Consider the following 20,413-nt stretch of genomic DNA (forward strand, 5'->3'; position numbering starts at 1 on the left):
GTGAAGGTTAGTAATCAGAGGGATATTTTTGATAGAAGAAACTATCCTCTGAGACTTGTTGAGAGAGGATATTTCAGTGAGTAGGTTGATTTATTAGTTTTTCTTGATGAACAGAAATAAAGACAAGTTTAAAACAGAAGATCTAAAAATATGAAACAATATAAGATTTAAAAATATGAAAAATGTTTTCCCAGGGTCCTTGGGAATAAAAACGTATTTCTGTATACAATCTGTGTTAAGAAAAACTCTTTCAGTGTCCCAACCAGTTTAATGAAAATAATATTACATAGGGCTTAAGCTCAAATCCAGTGTCTGCCATTTGGTAGCTGAATGACCTTGGACAAGATACTCTGTCTGTGCTTCATATTCGCATCGATAAAGTGGGGATTGACGAGTGAACATATGAACTGCTTAGAAGAATGGTTGCCGCTTCATAAGTGCTATATGCAGGCTAGTAAGTTTGGGGAAAGAACAGTAACTTCTATAGTTTAAATAAGTTGTACTCGGCAGTAGGGGGCTTCCCAGGTGGTGTTAGTGGTAAAGAACCCATCTGCCAATGCCAGAGACGTAAGTGACATGGGTTCAATCCCTCAGTTGGGAAGATCCCTTGGAGGAGCTCATGGAAACCCACTTTAGTATTCTTGCCCAGAGAATTCTCATGGACAGAGTATCCTGGCAGGCTACAGTTCACAGGGGTACACAAAGAGTAGGACACGACTGAGGCGACTTAGCACACACACGCAATGGTAAACATTGTATGGAGTGTGCGTATGAAGCATACAAAGGAAAACATTTTGTTGGGGACTAGCAAAGGAGAAGGCAATGGCAACCCACTCCAGTACTCTTGCCTGGAAAACCTCATGGACGGAGGAGCCTGGGTGGCTGCAGTCCATGTGGTCGCAAAGAGTCAGACACGACTGAAGTGACTTAGCAGCAGAGGAGTAAAAATAGAAAAGAAGCAGCTGAACCTAGTTTTGATACCAGGCTATTGTAATTAATCTAAACTTGACGTGTCAGTTCAAACACAGAAAGGAAAAGCTTTAAATGATTAACATTGTGATTTAAACTGTGTAATGATTGTAAGGATTAAATTATGAGTCTAAATTTATGCAAGACATTTAGAACCTATAGCAATCTTAGGGAAGAATCCCCATTGACAGAGGAGACTGGTGGGCACAGTCCATGAGGTCCCAAAGAGTCCGACAAGACTGAATGACTAAGACGAGCCACAGTACTGTAAATAGAGATAATCATTTGGATTTTAGAGGTCTTTATAAAGATGAGATTTACAAGTGCTCAGCCACTCAGTTGTGTCCAACTCTTTGTGACCCCATGGATTGTAGCCTGCCAGGCTCCTCTGTCTATGGAATTTCCCAAGCAAAAATACTGGAGTGTTGCCGTTTCCTTCTCCAGGGGATCTTCCCCACCCAGGGAGAGAAGCTGCATCACCTGTGTGGCAGGCAGATTCTTTACTACTGTGCCACCATAATTTACATCAAATACTGGACCTGAACTAAGCACCTAAGAAGTGATAACTGCTATTATTGCGAAGAGTAATAATCATAATTTTTAATAATTCTAAAACTCTCTGTATCTTTGAGTTCTTAAATTTGTCTTACCTCTAAGACATCTGGAGTAGGTTTAAATCTTTGGTTTCAAACAAAGATTTGTGATGGTGTTTTTTGAGTTTTTCTGTACTTGAGAATCTATTTCTGATTCTTTTTCAGGTGAAAGACCATCTGAATGTGCAAATATTTCCTCTCTCTCAACTCATTTTCTCAAAGTATTATAGCTATGTTTGCACTCTTTCTTTTTTGAAAGAGGAGAAGTCTGAGGTTTGGTTTTTGTAAGAAATCTGATTGTTTTCCTGGAGCTTATAGGATTAAACAATTTTTTAAAATGTGTTCTTTGTCCCAGTAAGACATCACCTACTTTGATTGATTTCACCTGGAAAGTTATGATCCTGTTTTAGATCTCCTTTCATTTCTTCAATTTAGTTTTTTTAAAACTGTCTTTCAATACTTTTCACCCATTCTGTCCATATCTCTCACCCATCTCAGCCATCCTCATAAGAATGACCTTTACACCTTTTTCCTTTCCTGCCCTTGTTTGCTTTGAGTTAATAGCTTTTCCTAGTTATTCCTGTAATTTATGTATTTAATTTTCCTTGGTGTCATCGAAAATGTAAATTTACCATATTGTATTACTATTTCTCTTTCTGACTCTTCCTTATCTCACTCTTCTCTCTTTAAATCCCTTATGTTCATTTTAGCTTGTTTTTTCCATATAGCTTTCTATTGATCTTGCATTGATGTCATAGTGTCTTCTTGGTTCCTAATACAGATGTCAAACCCTACAGCTTTTTGTTCCTTAAATTACTTCTTAATGAGTATTTTTTTTCTTTTTTTAAATTTTTTAAATGTTTATTTATTTATTTGACTATGCTGGGTTTTAGTTGCAGCTTATGGGATCTAGTTCCCTGACCAAGCGTTGAACCTGGGCCTCCTGCGTTGGGAGAACAGAGCCTAAGCCACTGGACCACCAAAGAAGTCCCACTGATAAGTAATGTTTTATTCCTAAAGAAGAAGTAACACTGATTCTGATTCTAAAGGATGGGTTTCTTTTCTTTTTTTTTTCTCACTGAAGGAATTTGTTTTACAGTCTTTATTTTATTCTCTCTGTCCATGGAATTTTCCAGGCAAGAATACTGGAGCGGATAGCCATTCCCTTCTCTCAGTTCAGTTCAGTTCAGTTCAGTCGCTCAGTCTTGTCCGACTCTTTGCGACCCCATGAAGTGCAAAACGCCAGGCCTCCCAGCTCCCGGAGTTCAATCAAACTCATGTCCATCAAGTTGGTGATGCTATCCAGACATCTCATCCTCTGTTGTCCCCTTTTCCTCCTGCCCCCAATCCCTCCCAGCATCAGAGTCTTTTCCAGTGAGTCAACTCTTCGCTTTAGCATCAGTCCTACCAAAGAACACTCAGAACTGATATACTGTAGAATGGACTGGTTGGATCTCCTTGCAGTCCAAGACTCTCAAGAGTCTTCTCCAACACCACAGTTCAAAAACATCAATTCTTCAGTGCTCAGCTTTCTTCACAGTCCAACTCTCACATCCATACATGACCACAGGAAAAAAAGAGCCTTGATTAGACGGACTTTTGTTGGCAAAGTAATGTCTCTGCTTTTGAATATATTATCTAGGTTGTTCATAACTTTCCTTCCAAGGAGTAAGTGTCTTTTAATTTCATGGCTGCAGTCACTATCTGCAGTGATTTTGGAGCCCAAAAAGATAAAGTCTGCCACTGTTTCCACTGTTTCCTCATCTATTTCCCATGAAGTGATGGGACCAGATGCCATGATCTTCGTTTTCTGAAGGTTGAGCTTTAAGCCACATTTTTCCCTCTCCTCTTTCACTTTCATCAAGAGGCTTTTTAGTTCCTTTTCACTTTCTACCATAATGGTGGTGTCATCTGCATATCAGGTTATTCATATTTCTCCCGGGAATCTTGATTCTAGCTTGTGCTTCTTCCAGTCCAGCGTTTCTCATGATGTACTCTGCATAGCAGTTAAATAAGCAGGGTGACAATATACAGCCTTGGTGTACTCCTTTTCCTATTTGGAACTAGTCTGTTGCTCCATGTCCAGTTCTAACTGTTGCTTCTTGACCTGCATATAGGTTTCTCAACAGGCAGGTCAGGTGGTCTGGTATTCCCATCTCTTTCAGAATTTTCCACAGTTTATTGTGATCCACAGAGTCAAAGGCTTTGGCATAGTCAATAAAGCAGAAATAGATGTTTTCCTGGAACTCTCTTGCTTTTTCCATGATCCAGCAGATGTTGGCAATTTGATCTCTGGTTCCTCTGCCTTTTCTAAAACCAGCTTGAACATCTGGAAGTTCACGGTTCATGTATTGCTCAAGCTTGGCTAGGAGAATTTTGAGCATTACTTTACTAATGTGTGGGATGAGTGCAATTATGCGGTACTTTGAGCATTCTTTGACATGGCCTTTCTTTGAGATTAGAATGAAAACTGACCTTTTCCAGTCCTGTGGCCACTGCTGAGTTAACCAAATTTGCTAGCATATTGAGTGCAGCATTTTCACAGCATCATCTTTTAGGATTTGAAATAGCTCTACTGGAATTCCATCACCTCCACTAGCTTTATTTGTAGTGATGCTTTCTAAGGCCCACTTGACTTCACATTCCAGGATGTCTAGCTCTAGGTGAGTGATCACACCATCGTGATTATCTGGGTCGTGAAGTTCTTTTTTGTACAGTTCTTCTGTATATTCTTGCCACCTCTTCTTAATATCTTCTGCTTCTGTTAGGTCCATACCATTTCTGTCCTTTATCGAGCCTATCTTTGCATAAAATGTTCCCTTGGTATCTCTAATTTTCTTGAAGAGATCTCTAGCCTTTCCCATTTTGTTGTTTTCTTCTATTTCTTTGCATTGATTGCTGAGGAAAGCTTTCTTATCTCTCCTTGCTATTCTTTGAAACTCTGCATTCTGATACTTATATCTTTCCTTTTCTCCTTTGCTTTTCACTTCTCTTCTTTTCACAGCCATTTGTAAGGCCTCCTCAGACAGCCATTTTACTTTTTTGCATTTCTTTTCCATAGGGATGGCGCTGATCCCTGTCTCCTGTACAATGTTGAGAACCTCTGTCCATAGTTCATCAGGAACTCTGTCTATCAGACCTAGTCCCTCAAATCTATTTCTCACTTCCACTTTATAATCATAAGGGATTTGATTTAGATCATACCTGGATGGTCTAGTGGTTTTCCCCACTTTCTTCAATTTAAGTCTGCATTTGGCAATAAGGAGTTCATGATCTGAGCCACAGTCAGCTCCTGGTCTTGTTTTTGCTGACTGTATAGAGCTACTCCATCTTTGGCTGCAAAGAATATAATCAATCTGATTTCGGTGTTGACCATCTGGTGATGTCCATGTGTAGAGTCTTCTCTTGTGTTGTTGGAAGAGGGTGTTTGCTATGACCAGTGCATTTTCTTGGCAAAACTCTGTTAGCCTTTGCCCTGCTTCATTCTGCATTCCAAGGCCAAATTTGCCTGTTACTGCAGGTGTTTCTTGACTTCCTACTTTTGCATTCCAGTCCCCTATAATGAAAAGGACATCTTTTTTGGGTGTTAGTTCTAAAAGGTCTTGTAGGTCTTCATAAAACCGTTCAACTTCAGCTTCTTCAGCATTACTGGTTGGGGCATAGGCTTGGATTATGGTGATATTGAATGGTTTGCCTTGGAAACGAGCAGAGATCATTCTGTCATTTTTGAGATTGCATCCAAGTTCTACATTTTGGACTCTTTTGTTGACCATGATGGCTACTCCATTTCTTCTGAGGGATTCCTGCCTGCAATAGTAGATATAATGGTCATCTGAGTTAAATTCACCCATTCCAGTCCATTTTAGTTCGCTGATTCGTAAAATGTCAGTGTTCACTCTTGCCATCTCCTGTTTGACCACTTCCAATTTGCCTTGAATCATGGACCTGACATTCCAGGTTCTCATGCAACATTGCTCTTTACAGCATCGGATCTTGCTTCTAGCACCAGTCACATCCACAACTGGGTATTGTTTTTGCTTTGGCTCCATCCTTTCATTCTTTCTGGAGTTATTTCTCCACTCATCTCCAGGAGCATATTGGGCACTTACCAACCTGGGGATTTCCTCTTTCAGTAGGGGATCTTTTGACCTAGGGATTGAACCCAGGTCTCCTGCATTGCAGACAGATTCTTTGCCCTCTGAGCACCAGGGAAGCCCAGGTATACATAGAAAACTATAACCTTGAACTCTCTTGCCTTCTCACCTCTACTTTCACCTGTATCTTCGACTTCACAGAGATATATCTACCCGGATTCATAATCTGAATACAGTTGCTGATGGGAAATACTGATGAGAGATACAAGTGAAGGATCCAAAATGCTGAGTTGCAAATACAGCACAAACAGTTGTAGCACAGCTGCCTGGTTTTTGATTAGCATGGGTCCTGAGTGAATGAATAATGCAAGATATAGCTATTTCCTTTCAGAGGGACAGTGAATTATGTTGCTGGCAGCGTTAAAGGGATATTTCAGTCTTTGACTGTTTTAGTCGATTTGAGTTAATCTTGCTGTCAATGGAAATTGCTTCCATATTCTGATCATTCATTGCATGCAAATCCTACCTAACAGTGGTGTGTGTGTGTGTGCATGTGTGTGTCTGTTGATATTGTTGTCATCATCTGCATGTATATTTTTTCAATAAAAACTAGGGGAGTCTGTGTTGGGAACTTATCACTTAAAACAAGAAATACACACTTTTCTTTTAAGCATGATAAGTGGATGTGTGATCTGAGACTGCCAGAGAAAGTTGTGCTCACTGTAAACATTGTTTACTTGATGTATATGAATGGAAGGTTCTCACACAAGGTTTCATTCGTTTACTCTCTCATTCAATTCAATTTCACAGGTATAATTTTGTACTTTGTCTTTTTTTTGGAGATACCCTGCCTCATAAAGCGTATTTACTTATCACTTATGAAGCTCTTGTTTCAATATCAGCCATGTAGAACAAAGGACTGGAGAAGGCATTGGCACCCCACTCCAGTACTCTTGCCTGGAAAATCCCATGGGTGGAGGAGCCTGGTAGGCTGCAGTCCATGGGGTCGCAAAGAGTCGGACACGACTGAATGACTTCACTTTCACTTTTCACTTTCATGTATTGGAGAAGGAAATGGCAACCTACTCCAGTGTTCTTGCCTGGAGAATCCTAGGGACGGGGGAGCCTGGTGGGCTGCCGTCTATGGGGTCTCACAGAGTTAGACACGACTGAAGAGAATTAGCAGCAGCAGCAGAACAAAGGATCGCATTAAATAGCATGAAGAGAAAATAAATAGTGAGAAGCTGTGTATAGTCCTTTTTGACTTAATTTCAGTATCTACTTCCTTGCCCTAGCTTACAGCACATAGGAGTATCTAGGTAGAATGGGGCAACGAGGAACAGTGTTTCAATCATGGTTGGTTTATATTTAACTTAATTGCATTCCTGCTAAAAAAGATGAGCATGATTTCTAAATACCTTCCACAGCTATTCTGAACACTCTTTTTCTACCTCTTTTTCTCTTTTTTCTTTCCATTGTTCATCCCACCAACCCTGATTACACTGTTTTCCTTTTCTATCAGAGATAAGGTAAAGAAGAAGAAAAAACTCAAGAAGAGGAGTAGAAGGGCAAAGAGAACTAGAATTGAATTTCTCTTGACCTCCTCTTCTTGTTTACACTTCACATCCTGAAATGATAGGATAAGATATAGAATTATCCTTTCAGACCACAGAGGAGTAAACTTGGGTGTGAATAAGCTTCTGTATAACAGAATAAGGAATCCAATAAATCTGAATAGGAAATGAGTTTAAAATATCTGTTATGATTTTAACATTTATTTTAGATGCAAAAGGGACACAATTTGCTTTACATTCATCTGTAAAGATATTTGTTTTTGTAAATCCACAGTGATCCTTTGTAGATCTTTATATAAACCCTTGCTCCTTGCCTCATTCCTGTGGAATTGTTGAATAATTTAAATGTCAGGATTCCTGGTTATCCTATGATTCTGTTTCCTCATGGTGCAGATAAAAACTGAGTTCCCCAAGTCATAGGAAAATTTGGAGATCCAATTGGGAATAAGATCTTGATTGCAAGTTGTACTTCGTTTACAACCTGTTTGAAAAGTATCCTAATATTTATATTTTAGCCTTATAAAGCACTGAAGTAGATGTGAGTCGGGTGCACTATTGTAGAGAAGCCAGGATTTTAGTACTCTGGTTGTATTTTCACATCAATAGGCTGCCTCAAATCAGAGGTGGAGAGTGTTGGGATTTAGCGTGAGTTTTAGGCTTCACCAGAATCAAGAAGTCAGCAGTAAAAAGCTTGTCTCCTTCTACTCATGAATTAATTATCTCAAATAGTTTGAATTTAAAGACTGTAGAGTATGAAACTTCCCTGGAAGTCCAGTGCTTAAGACTTCACCTTCCAATGCAGGGGGTGCAGGTTTGACACCTGGAAGGGGAGCTAAGACCCCACATACCTCATAGTTAAAAAAACCAAAACATAAAACGAAAGTAGCCTTGTAACAGATGAATAAAGACTTCGTACATGGGTTGCATCAAAAAATGTTTTTAAAAAGACTGTAGAGTATAAATTGACCCAATTTTCTCCTAATACGGCTGCCAGAGATATGGCTGGGGAATCAGTTTTGAGATTCCTTGTCTTCACTTTCATTTGAAGATTTAATTAGAAGCATAGCTGTTGCTGATTTAATGAAAGTTGATTTTGGGGCCCACTTGAGTCTGGCTGGTGGAAAGAGTCTCTGGTGGAAGCAGTGTCAGAAACATACATATACTTTAACTTCTCTCTTACTCCCAGAAGCGAGCTTCACCAAACAGAAATAGAATTCATGCAATGTGTTAACGATGATTATGTATAAAACTGTCACCCACCGAGGAAGACCTTATAATTAAATTAGTGGAAATGACTGCATTTTTACAGCTAAAATTTAAATGATTCCTATGTACACAGCCTGCTGATCTCAGCACACTTCTGCTTGGACATCTTGTCTTTGACCTCAGATGGCAACATAAAAATTACCTCACCATTCAATATGAAAAATCCAATTGACCTATCCGTTTAGGTAGGCTGATCCCTGCTTTAGAATTAACCATGGATATCCTTTCTAAATTACTTTTGACTGGGCTAGCACCTTTAAATCCCATTTTTAATACCATATTTAAGTTTCCTTAGACAAAATATTTGAGAATACACGCATGAAAAGACTTAAAGGTTAATACACATTGCCACAGGCTAATAAACATGGCACTCGACTTTTAGGGAAAAAACAGAAATTAGAGACTCACACTTTCTGTGTCATTCCAGCTCCTCTCTGCATGTTGTAAGTGGTCAGGCTCTCTGGTGTGAATGCATCATAGCTCCACATTTGTCTAGCCAGCATCATCCGTAGTGACACGATCAGAACCAATATCGCCATCACTGACAGCACACATCTTTATCTGCAGGGCAGCTATTGCATTTTTTGTGCAGCAGGTAATATCCTGACTTCCTGGTTATTTAGCATGCATTGGTACCTGATTCAACAGTGGAGATGTGGGCTGGTGAGCTTACTATCACTGACAGACACTATCCAGGCAGCAAGAAGGCAAACCTATGAACATTCTACCATCTCCCCACTGCAACTTTTACAGCAGCAAATGGTAAATGTATTAATACTATTGGTCAAATTTCATACTTTCAGGGGAATCTGTGATTGTTTTCAATGTTTGCTTTCTCGTGACTGAATCCCAACCCAGCAGCTTCTTCCACCAAGTTTTGCTTCCTTTGCTTGCCTTTCCCTTTGCAGATTCTAATCTCAGGAGGACTCCCTAATAACCACCCCCCTGGCTAATCTCTAGTTCAAAGTCTGCTTGCCCAGTTGTCCAGCTTGCCAGCAGACCACGAGTAATACCTTCCTTATTTTTGTTACTAGGTCACGCACTAGATATCTAAGGTTCTAGGACAGTGCTTCCTTTTTTTTTTTTTTTCTGATTTCTAATAATAAAATTCATCTGTTTGTGCTGGGAGAGTAGTTTTCTGATGTTGGCTTTTATGGTCTCTTTTTCTAATGCAGCATAAGTCCAAGTAAAATAGCTTGTCTACACTTTGCAGATTCATTCAATCCATTGACTATTTAAGGAAATTGAACTTGTTATTTATGGCTTCCTTGGATAAATTTTTTTAAAATTAATGTTTGTAAATAATTTGAGCTCACTGGAAAAGTTTGACAGGTTATTTAACAGGACATTGAATGGTATGGAAAGATAGCATTACTTCAACTTTTTTATGTTTTAGCTGTCCTTAGAAAGGCTCTTTATTCATGGAAATAGCATAATTTTAAATGCATTATATTTTGCTTATAAAAAGTTATACCATTAAAAAGAAAACATTGCAACTGTACTATTTTAGTTCAAAAAGAAGCGCAGAAACCAAGATATGAGAAGAAAAAAAATATAGTGATAGACATTTTTGAATAAAATTTAGATTATACTAATTAACATTAAATGAAAACTTTGTAAGCAAGAACTGGCAGAAGATAAGCTCTAAACAAAGGGGATATTTTCTCATCAACAGTCTCTGAGTCCATGTACCTTGATGGTATCTTGAAATGGGAAAAGCAAAAGTGGACAATTGAGACATTCATTGTGGAAAACACCAAATATTTCTATATCTTATAAAACATTTTAATTTTTGTATGATGAAAGAATGCACACTGAAGATCAATTATCTAAATTAAAGGCGCTTCCCTGGCACTCCAGTGGTTAAGACTTCGCCTTCCAATTCAGGGGGTACAGGTTCACTCCCTGGTCAGGGAGCTAAGAACCTACTTGGCTTGCAGCCAAAAAACCAAAGCACAAAACAGAAAATATATTGTAATAAATTCAACAAACTTTTTAAAAATGGTTCACATTAAAAAATTTTTTAAAATTATCTAAATTAGGGGCACGTGGGTGTTCAGTGTCTCAGTCATGTCTGACTCTTTGCAACCCCATGGACTGTAGCCTGCCAAGCTCCTCTTATCCAAGGACTTTCCCAGGCAAGAATAGCTTTCTTTTAATGTGTGTGGGTTAGTCACTCAGTCGTGTCTGACTCTTTGTGATCCCATGGACTGTATAGCCCACCAGACTCCTCTGTGCATGGAATTCTCCAGGCAAGAACAGTGGAGTAGGTTGCCATTCCCTTCTCCAGGGGACCTTTCTGACCCAGGGATGGAACCTGTGTCTCCTGCATTACAGGCTCTGCTTTACTATCTGAATCACCAGAGAAGCCTGGTGGACACTAGTTTTGAGGCATTCTCATCCCCTCCCAGCCAGCCTTCAATTGCCAGAAGTTTTATATGACATTTTGGTACCAGGCTTATTTATCTCAATGGCCTGGAGGAACAGGACAGTTGTCCTACTTAAAAATTGATGAGTTATAGAGTAATATAAGGATCAAGAAAACAAAAGCTAGACTGACTTCATGGGCACGTACTTGGCAAACAACGTTTATTTTGTTTCAGTGAAACTTCATGTAAAAAGGTGGTAGGGCTTCCCAGGTGGCTCATTGGTAAAGAATCTGCCTGCCAATCCAGGAGACATGGGTTTTATCCCTGGGTCAGGAAGATCCCCTAGAGGATGAAATGGCAACCCACTTCAATATGCTTGCCTAGGAAATCCCATGGACAAAGGAACCTGGCAGGCTACAGTCCTTGGGGTACCAAAGAGTCGGACACAACTTAGCTACTAAAACAACAATATGCTGTCCTGCATCACATTCCTAGGCTTCAGGAACATATGAAAATTTGTGATGAAGCCAAAGAAGAAAGAACCTCTGAGCATTCAGCAGAAACTAACATTTATTGCTTTTCTGTTTCTGGCACAATTTTAGATGCTTTCATCTCGGTCTCCTTAGGACCCATGAGAGGCTTGAGTTATTGAGCACATGTTACAGAGAAATTAGTAACTCAGCTGATATCACACAGTTACAAAGAGGAATCAAAATTCAAAGCAAGGTCAGTGAGACTTCAAAACCCACATGTAGTCTTTCTATTATATCAAAGGTAATGACCATGTGCATTTGTATACCCTCCTCGGCTCTCCAGGCCTCTTATTCTCCCTTTCATTTCCTCCCCTTTCTCCTCTTCCTCCTCCTCTGTATTCCTCCTCCTTGTCCTTCTCGTCCTTCTTTGTGTATATCTGGTTAGTTTATTTATTTAAAAAGAGCTTGGGATCTTCGCTACAAATTATAAGGCCATCTGAGGTAGACGATATAAAAGTTAGATGATATAAAGGAAAGATATAAAAGTTAATTGCTATCTAATATTAAATAATAGTGCTATGACACATTAGCTTCGACTCACCTGAGATCTCCTCTCCTCTTCAAATAGCAAACAGTCGAGCTGCAGAGGACTTTCTATGTTACAGTGGGCAAAGGACTGCTGATTGAAATGAATTCACCACATAGGCTTAGTGTGTTTGCACAAAACAAATCTATCTCTAATAAAGTCCTTTACCACATTTCTGGAAGAAATGGATTATAAAATGATTGTGCAGCTTTAAAGAGGCCTGAAATTATTTTTAACAATTCAAAAATAAATCAGATGCACTTAGTTCCGTGCTTGTCAACTGGATGGTTTGTCTCCTATGGGACATTTGTGGGTGACTAGAGACACTGTTGTCATAACCAAAGGGGGTGCTTTTAGCATTCAATGAATAGAAACCCAAGGATGTTGCCAAACATCCTCTAATGCACAGGAAAGCCCACCACAAAAATTTTCCCGCTCAAAATTTCAGTAGTATCACTGTTGAGAAAACTTGGTCCAGGTTAAGAGCAATTTAAGATAAAAAGAGATGGATTTTTCTCTTGTCAGATGTCCTAGAGTCAAAGACATAGGACATTCTTGTGCCTCAAAGATTTATGTCTTTATTTAAAATTTTGTTATTTTATTCATCGTGGATCTTGGCATTTATGATCATTTCTACAAGTTCTTCAAAATACTATTTATCTTGACTTTTAAATTTCTAATTGCCTCCTTGAATTTTGTGCCCAGGACATACATCCCACCCACCACATCCTATTCCTGGCTCTATTAAAGATACAAAAAGCGATTCCACACATATGTATTACTATACAGTATTTGTTTTTCTCTTTCTGACTTACTTCATTCTGTATGACAGACCCTACTTCCATGCACATCTCTGCAAATGACCCAATGTTATTCCTTTTTAGAGTTGAATAATATTCCACTGTGGGAGACATAAAAGACTCAGGTTTGATCCCTGGGTCAGAAAGATCCCCTGAAGGAGGGCATGGCAACACATTCCAGTATTCTTGCCTGGGATCTCATGGACAGAGGAGCCTGGTTGGCTATGGTTCATAGGGTTGCAAAGAGTCAAACATGTTCCATATCCTCTTTATCCTTTCATCAGTTTATGAACATTTAGGTTACTTTCATATCCTAGCTTTTGTAAATGGTGCTGAACTTTGGGTTACATGTATCTTTTTGAAATAGGATTTTCTCAAGATATTTCCCCAGGGTTGAGATTGCTGGGTTAGATGGTAAATGGTGCAGATGAACCCATTTTCAGGGCAGGAATAGAGACATAGATACACAGAATGAACATATAAACATAGGGGGAAGGGAAGTGTGGGAGATTAGAATTTACCTATATACACTCACCTATGTAAGATAGTTAGTGGGAAGCTGCTGTATAGCACAGGGAGCTCGGCTCAGTGCTCCATGATGACATAGAGGGGTGCAGGGGAGGTCCAAGAGGGAGGCGATAGCTGATTCACCTCAGTGTACAGCAGAAACTAACACCACATTAAAGCAACTATCCTCCAAACAAAAAACAAAACATGTAAGTAGAGAAATATAATATAGCATGGCGGTGAGGAATGCAGGTGAATCAACTTTAACATTTTCTAATTCAATGTAGTTGTCACTTTATTTCCTTTTTTACTTGCCAAATTGAGAAAGAAGAATCTGTGACACATGTTGGTTCAAAGAATATGTTTATCAGTCAACACACCACAAACACTGGCTATTAAAACACAACCCTTTGTGTAGCATGAGGATGGGTGAAGGAAACTGACTCTTCGTCTGTTGCTTGGTCATACTTTTAACGAAAGATGTCACCCGTCCATTCACTTTCTCTGCCTAAGCTGAAGGCCACACATAAGCCCTCTCTTTTTAGTTGTTACCTCCATGTGGATGTAGAGACAGTAATTTCCAATTGCCTTGACCAAGACTCACTTTCTACTTCTACTACAATAGCAGAACTTTGAATATTAACAGAGTATCAAAGCTGAGAAACAAGTTAATAATTTGAAATAAAAAGTGGAAAATAAGAAAATAATTAATAAAAGTTAAGGTTCTAAAAAGTTGTTTCTGAAGCAAATCTGGCATACATATAAATCTTTATTATAATACAGTTCTGATCCTTGCCACATGACATTAAAAAATCAAACAAACCAAAACACAATTCTGGATTCTCTTGTACCTAGCTATGGCCATGTAATAAGTAGTGCTGATCATAGTGGAAACATATGAAAGTGTGTGAATTTCTCAAAAAGCTGTTTATAGATCTAAACTATTTGGGAGAGAATTTTTTTTTTTTTTTTTTTTGTATTGCATTTAGCCTGTGTTGCCAAAGTGATGGCTGGAGTGCCTGCAATCACTCTGAAGTATGAGAACACCTTGGAGATAGTAGACATATTGGAATACTAAAGTAGAAAAATAAGCTTCAGGATTCCCGCTATCGGCATGGACCCTCAATATTTATTTTTGTTACAGACACATCTAATTTGAACTGATAAAATAACCTTTCCACGTGTCTCTTTGGAAGCTCTGAAAACTAATCAGCTTCCTCTCATAACAACAATGGTAACCAGGATTTGTATGTATATCAGACTTGCTTAACTTAGAAATAGATTTTTAATACTTTAATTTCCATTACTTTTTTATATATTCCACTTATGTTTCAAGTTATTGACTTGGTCATTCTGTAGATCAAAATTTGGCTAATTGTAGGTGCAGATATCCTTTTCATTATAGGGGACTGGGATGCAAAAGTAGGAAGTCAAGAGATACCTGGACAAACAGGTAAATCTGGCCTTGGAATGCAAAATGAAGCAGGGCAAAGGCTAACAGAGTTTTTCCAAGAGAATGCACTGGTCATAGCAAACACCCTCTTCCAACAACACTCGACTACCTTGTACATGGACATCACCAGATGGTCAAAACTGAAATCAAACTGATTATATTCGTTGCAGTCAAAGATGGAGAAGCTCTGTATAGTTGGCAAAAACAAGACCAGGATTTGACTGTGGCTCCTTATGGCCAAATTCAGACTTAAATTGAAGAGAGTAGGGAAAGCCACTAGACCATGCATGTATGACCTAAATCAAATCCCTTACAATTATACAATGGAAGTGACAAATAGATTCAAGGGATTAGATCTGAAGACCTATGGATGGAGGTTCGCAACATTATGCAGGAGGCAGTGATCAAGACCATTCCCAAGAAAAAAAATGTAAAAAGGGAAAATGGTTTTCTGAGGAGGCCTTACAAATAGCTGAGAAAAAAAAGAGAAGCAAGGGCAAAGGAGACGAGGAAAGATATACCCATTTGAATGCAGAGTTCCAAAGAATAGCAAGGAGAGATAAAAAAGCTTTCCTCAATGATCAATGCAAAGAAATAGAGGAAAACAACAGAATGGGAAAAACTAGTGATCTCTTCAAGATAATTAGAGATACCAAGGGAATATTTCATGCAAAGATGGGCTCAATAAAGGACATAAATGTTATGAACCTAACAGAAGCAGAAGATATTAAAAAGAGGTGGTAAAAATACACAGAACTATACAAAAAAGATATGAATGACCCAGAAAACCACGATGGTTTGATCATTCACCTATCCTCGATAGGTGATATCAAACATCCTAACCAGATATCCGGGAATGGGTAGTCAAGTGGGACTTAAGAAGCATCACTAAGAACAAAGCTAATGGAGGTGATGGAATTCCAGTTGAGCTATTTCAAATCCTAAAAGACGATCCTGTGAAAGTGCTGCACTCAATATGCCAGCAAATTTGGAAAACTCAGCAGTGGCCACAGGACTGGAAAAGGTCAGTTTCCATTCCAATCCCAAAGAAAAGCAATGCCAAAGAGTGCTCATATAACCAAACAATTGCACTCATCTCACACGCTAGTAAAGTAATGCTCAAAATTCTCGAAGCTAGGCTTCAATAGTATGTGAACCATGAACTTCCAGATGTTCAAGCTGGATTTAGAAAAGGCAGAGGAACCAAAGATCAAATTGCCAACATCCATTGGATCATTAAAATAAGATAATTCCAGAAAAACATCTACTTCTGCTTTATTTACTACGCCAAAGCTTTTGACTGTGTGGATCACAACAAACTGTGGAAAATTCTTAAAGAGATGGGAATACCAGACCACCTGACCTGCCTCCTGAGAAATCTGTATGCAGGTCAGGAAGCAACAGTTAGAACCGGACATGGAACAACAGACTGGTTCAAAATTGGGAAAAGAGTATGTCAAGGCTGTATATTGTCACCCTGCTTATTTAACTTACATGAGGAGTACATCATGAGAAATGCCGGATTGGATGAAGCACAAGCTGGTATCAAGACTGCCAGGAGAAATATCAATAACCTCAGGTATGCAGATGACACAACCCTTATAGTAGACAGTGAAGGACTAAAGAGCCTCTTGATGTTAAGTGAAAGAGGAGAGTGAAAAAGTTGGTTTAAATCAACATTCAGAAGACTAAAATCATGGCATCCGGTCCCATCACTTCATGGCAAATAGGTGGGGAGACAATGGAACAGTGAGAGACTTTATTTTGGGGGCTCAAAAATCACTGTGGATGGTGACTGCAGCCATGAAATTAAAAGACACTTACTCCTTGGAAAAAAAGTTACAAGCAACCTAGACAGCATATTAAAAAGCAGAGACATTACTTTGCCAACAAAGGTCCATCTAGTCTAAGCTAGTGTTTTTCCAGTGGTCATGTATGGATGTGAGAATTGGACTGTAAAGAAAGCTGAGTGCCAAAGAATTGATGCTTTTGAACCGTGGTGTTGGAGAAGACTCTTGAGAGTCCCTTGGACTGCAAGGAGATCCAACCAGTCCATCCTAAAGGAAATTAGTCCTGAATATTCATTGAAAGGACCGATGCTAAAGCTGAAACTTCAATACTTTGTCCACCTGATGCACAGAACTGACTCATTTGAAAAGACCCTGATCCTGAGAAAGACTGAATGCAGGAGGAGAAGGGGACAACAGAGGATGAGATGGTTGGATGGCATGACCAACTCAATGGACATGAGTTTGAGCAAGCTCCAAGAGTTGGTGATGCCTGGTGTGCTGCAGTCCATGGGGTCACAAAGAGTCAAACACGACTGAAGGAATGAACTAAACTGACTGAGGTGCAGATAAGCTGCCCACACTTTTGTTGACCCACCTCCAATAAAGATTGTGTGCTTAATATAAAAATAAATTCTGGTTTTCAGATGTAACATCTCTGATCATGAGCTAAAAAGTTGGATGTCCTTGCTTTTCAAAACTTCTAGGTAACCGTTATTCTAACCTTATTTGATTGAGATTATTTTTGGATGCGAGAAAACACACGTGTGCATCCATGTTCAGGTTGTGTAGCTTGTTTTCAGCTGCCAGAGTAAATCACTGAAAATTTCCAACAGGGGACAGTGAAGATATTTCAATACAAATGATAATAAGGGAACTAAATGACAAATGGGTAAAACCAAAGTATCACTCAGGTGAGGGAAAAGTCTTCTGCTTCGGGTTTTTGTGCTCACCAACTATGAATCTGAACAGTGTGATCTCACAAAGGTAGGGAGGAGGACAAAAGAGAATGGACGCATGAATACATATATAAAATATATAGTGGTTTATTTCTCTTCTCCCTTTAGGTTTCTTTCTGATGCTTGAAAAAAAAATCTATAGATATTATTTGAGGCATTTGTCAACTTCTACCTAAACTTTCTTTTCCAAGTATACACTATGTCTCCTTGCATGTGTGTGTGTGGTGCTAAATTGCTTCAGGTGTCTGACTTATCCAACCTGCGTCTCTTTCCTCTCCCTCACTGGCAGGCAGTGCCACCTGGGAAGCCCCTTGTTGTTCAGTCGCTCAGCCATGTCCAACTCTTTGCAAACCCATGGACTGCAGCATGCCAGGCTTCCCTGTCCATCACCATCTCCTGGAGCTTGCTCAAACTCACATCCCTTGAGTCGGTGAGGCCATCCAACCATCTCATCCTCTGCTGTCCCCTTCCCCTCCTGCCCCTATGTCCCTTTAAATATGTTATTGTAGCAGATACTGTAGTATCTCACCTCTATTCCTATAGGTCTTGCCAATTCAGAGAACTTTCATTGGCTCTCAGATTCTGCTCTGTCCTCCAATAAGATGGGCTAGAAGTGCCAAGCAATTTACACCCCTATGCAAATAGCCCTCAACTGATACAAGTTGTTGGTGTGTAAATGCCCCAGTTCCCTCTCCCACTGAGTGCGAAAACCCTATGAGGAATTTGTATATACAGTACAACTGCTCCTAGAGTTCCCAGTGATATTAAGCTTACTAATTATATTTATGCTGGTTTGGTAGTACATACACCGTTTTAATGGAAGATAATTATCTGTTGCTCTATAAGCCCAGTAGTATTTATCTTTAGTCAATGTGCTTTCTATCACTAGCAACACTGGAAAGAAGCTCAAGTCTAGATGATTGCTTTAACCATGTTCCTCCACATGGATCTACCATACACATTACCCGCCCTCCATATGACTGTAAGGGAGAAAATCATGAAATGTTTGCGTGAGAAGAACAGTAATTGTGGGCATTCCTGGAAACAATGCCTTATTTCAATACTGAACAAAAGTGCACATGCGTACTGTGTGTTAGATGCTTTGATAGGAGATGAGGATGCAGTTTTGTTTTTGTTCTCATAACGCTCATAGCCTAGAATGAGATCAAATTCTTACTTAAAATATATGTTAAGTTTTAAGAAAAAAAAGTGCCGCATATATTATGGGCTGCAATATACTATCCCTGGATGAAATGATTTTCACTGAGCTGTGCTTTGTTGTAATCTTATCAGTTTACATAAAGGTGTATTATATTGAAGCAGTGCCGTTACACATATCACTGTATTTATTTGAAGGATGGTAAGAAGGGTGTTTGCTAAATAAATACGACAGTATCTCTCTATAAGGATACAGAATAATTTCTTTCTTGTCTTATTATAGAGAATATTTATGCTTGCCTTAATCAGCTCAGCTGGTTTGCTTGACTTATGGATACTGTGATTCTGTTTTCTAGTTCTGGCTACCTGCTAAAAGCGTGAGACAGAGATAAACGTCCTGGTCCATCTCTCACGAGTGGATAGGGTTTCACTGCTTGTGTTATGTATGGCTATCACTCTGGGATTCATTTTATTTGTCTGCTCATATTTTTCCCTAATTATGTTTCTCTTACTTTTTAACAAAAATCTGTCTTCCTAGATTAGCTGCATCTTTTTTGCTTTCTCCAAGTCATTCTAAAATAAGACTTTGTGTAAATAAATCATCTAAGACATAAAATTATTAGACTATCACAAAGCCCAATTTACCCAACCTCATTAAATTAAGCTGACATCATTAATAGTTGGGTAACTAATTTTCCTTGTAGTTCTTTATCTAAGACAGTGATTAGAAAACCCATACCTTAAGTAATAAACATGTTACAGTTAAACTGGAATACTCCTTAATTTATTTTGTGTAAAAAAAAAAAAACACATCAACATGGTGAGGATAGGATGGAACAAAACAAACAAACAAAAAAATAAAATGTATATTTTTGCACTGAATGGATTCATTCTCATCTGTTGTTTAAATGTGAACCCCGCCTACTTATAAATGTTCAGGGGTACTTTTCTTTTAAAACTCAAAGTTTCTTGTTGGAAATGCGCAGACTTTAACATTTCCAGCTGCAGTACATCTGCATTTACTTTAAGGGAAAAAGATTACCCAGGAATTGAGAGACTATGCAGAGGACAGCCCAGAAATGCAGGGTGTTAGATGACACCAACATGGGGGAAAGCTCAGTCTTTCACAGTCACTAAATAAAGTCCTGAGATTAAACAGTCTTGGGAATTTGGGGTTTATAGAATTACAAAGATTCTTTTGTGGAATGATAGTCACTTTTGGCTTCATGTCTTTTATTTGCACACCATGTGTGGCGACAAAGGCTAAAATACCAAACTGCAAGCCAAAAGAGGATGTTGAGCTTGGCTCTATGTGGTTCAAATTAGTCAGATATGTTTGATAGGAAGTTGGCTCATTTCTGTCTCTTTTAGCTTGGTTTTTATCTAATTAAATTCTCAAAAGAGAATGGTGGAATGACTGACCTATTTGTTTCTCCAAAAGGAAAAGAGCAGAGAGTTATTCTTTGAAAACACATTTTTAAAGGCTGCAGTCAGTATCAAAGGTTTTAGATGCTTTACTTTCCCCAAATATTTTATTTTATTTGATGCCTTTATGTATATGATGCCTCACATGCACATGAGGGCTTCCCAGGTGGCACCAGTGACAAAGAATCCACCTGCCAATGCAGGGTTCCATCCCTGGGTCGAAAAGATCCCCTGGAGTCAGAAATGGTGACCCACTCCAGTATTCTTGCCTGTAGAATCCCATGAACAGAGAAACCTGGTGGGCTGTGGTCCACAGGGTCACAGAGAGTCAGACACAATTGAGTGAATGAGTGTACATGGGTGTATGATTTCCATATAAGTGTGTCTCAGAATTGCTTAT

This window comes from Ovis aries, chromosome 10 (assembly GCF_016772045.2).
Source record: "Ovis aries strain OAR_USU_Benz2616 breed Rambouillet chromosome 10, ARS-UI_Ramb_v3.0, whole genome shotgun sequence".
Lineage (NCBI taxonomy): Eukaryota > Metazoa > Chordata > Mammalia > Artiodactyla > Bovidae > Ovis > Ovis aries.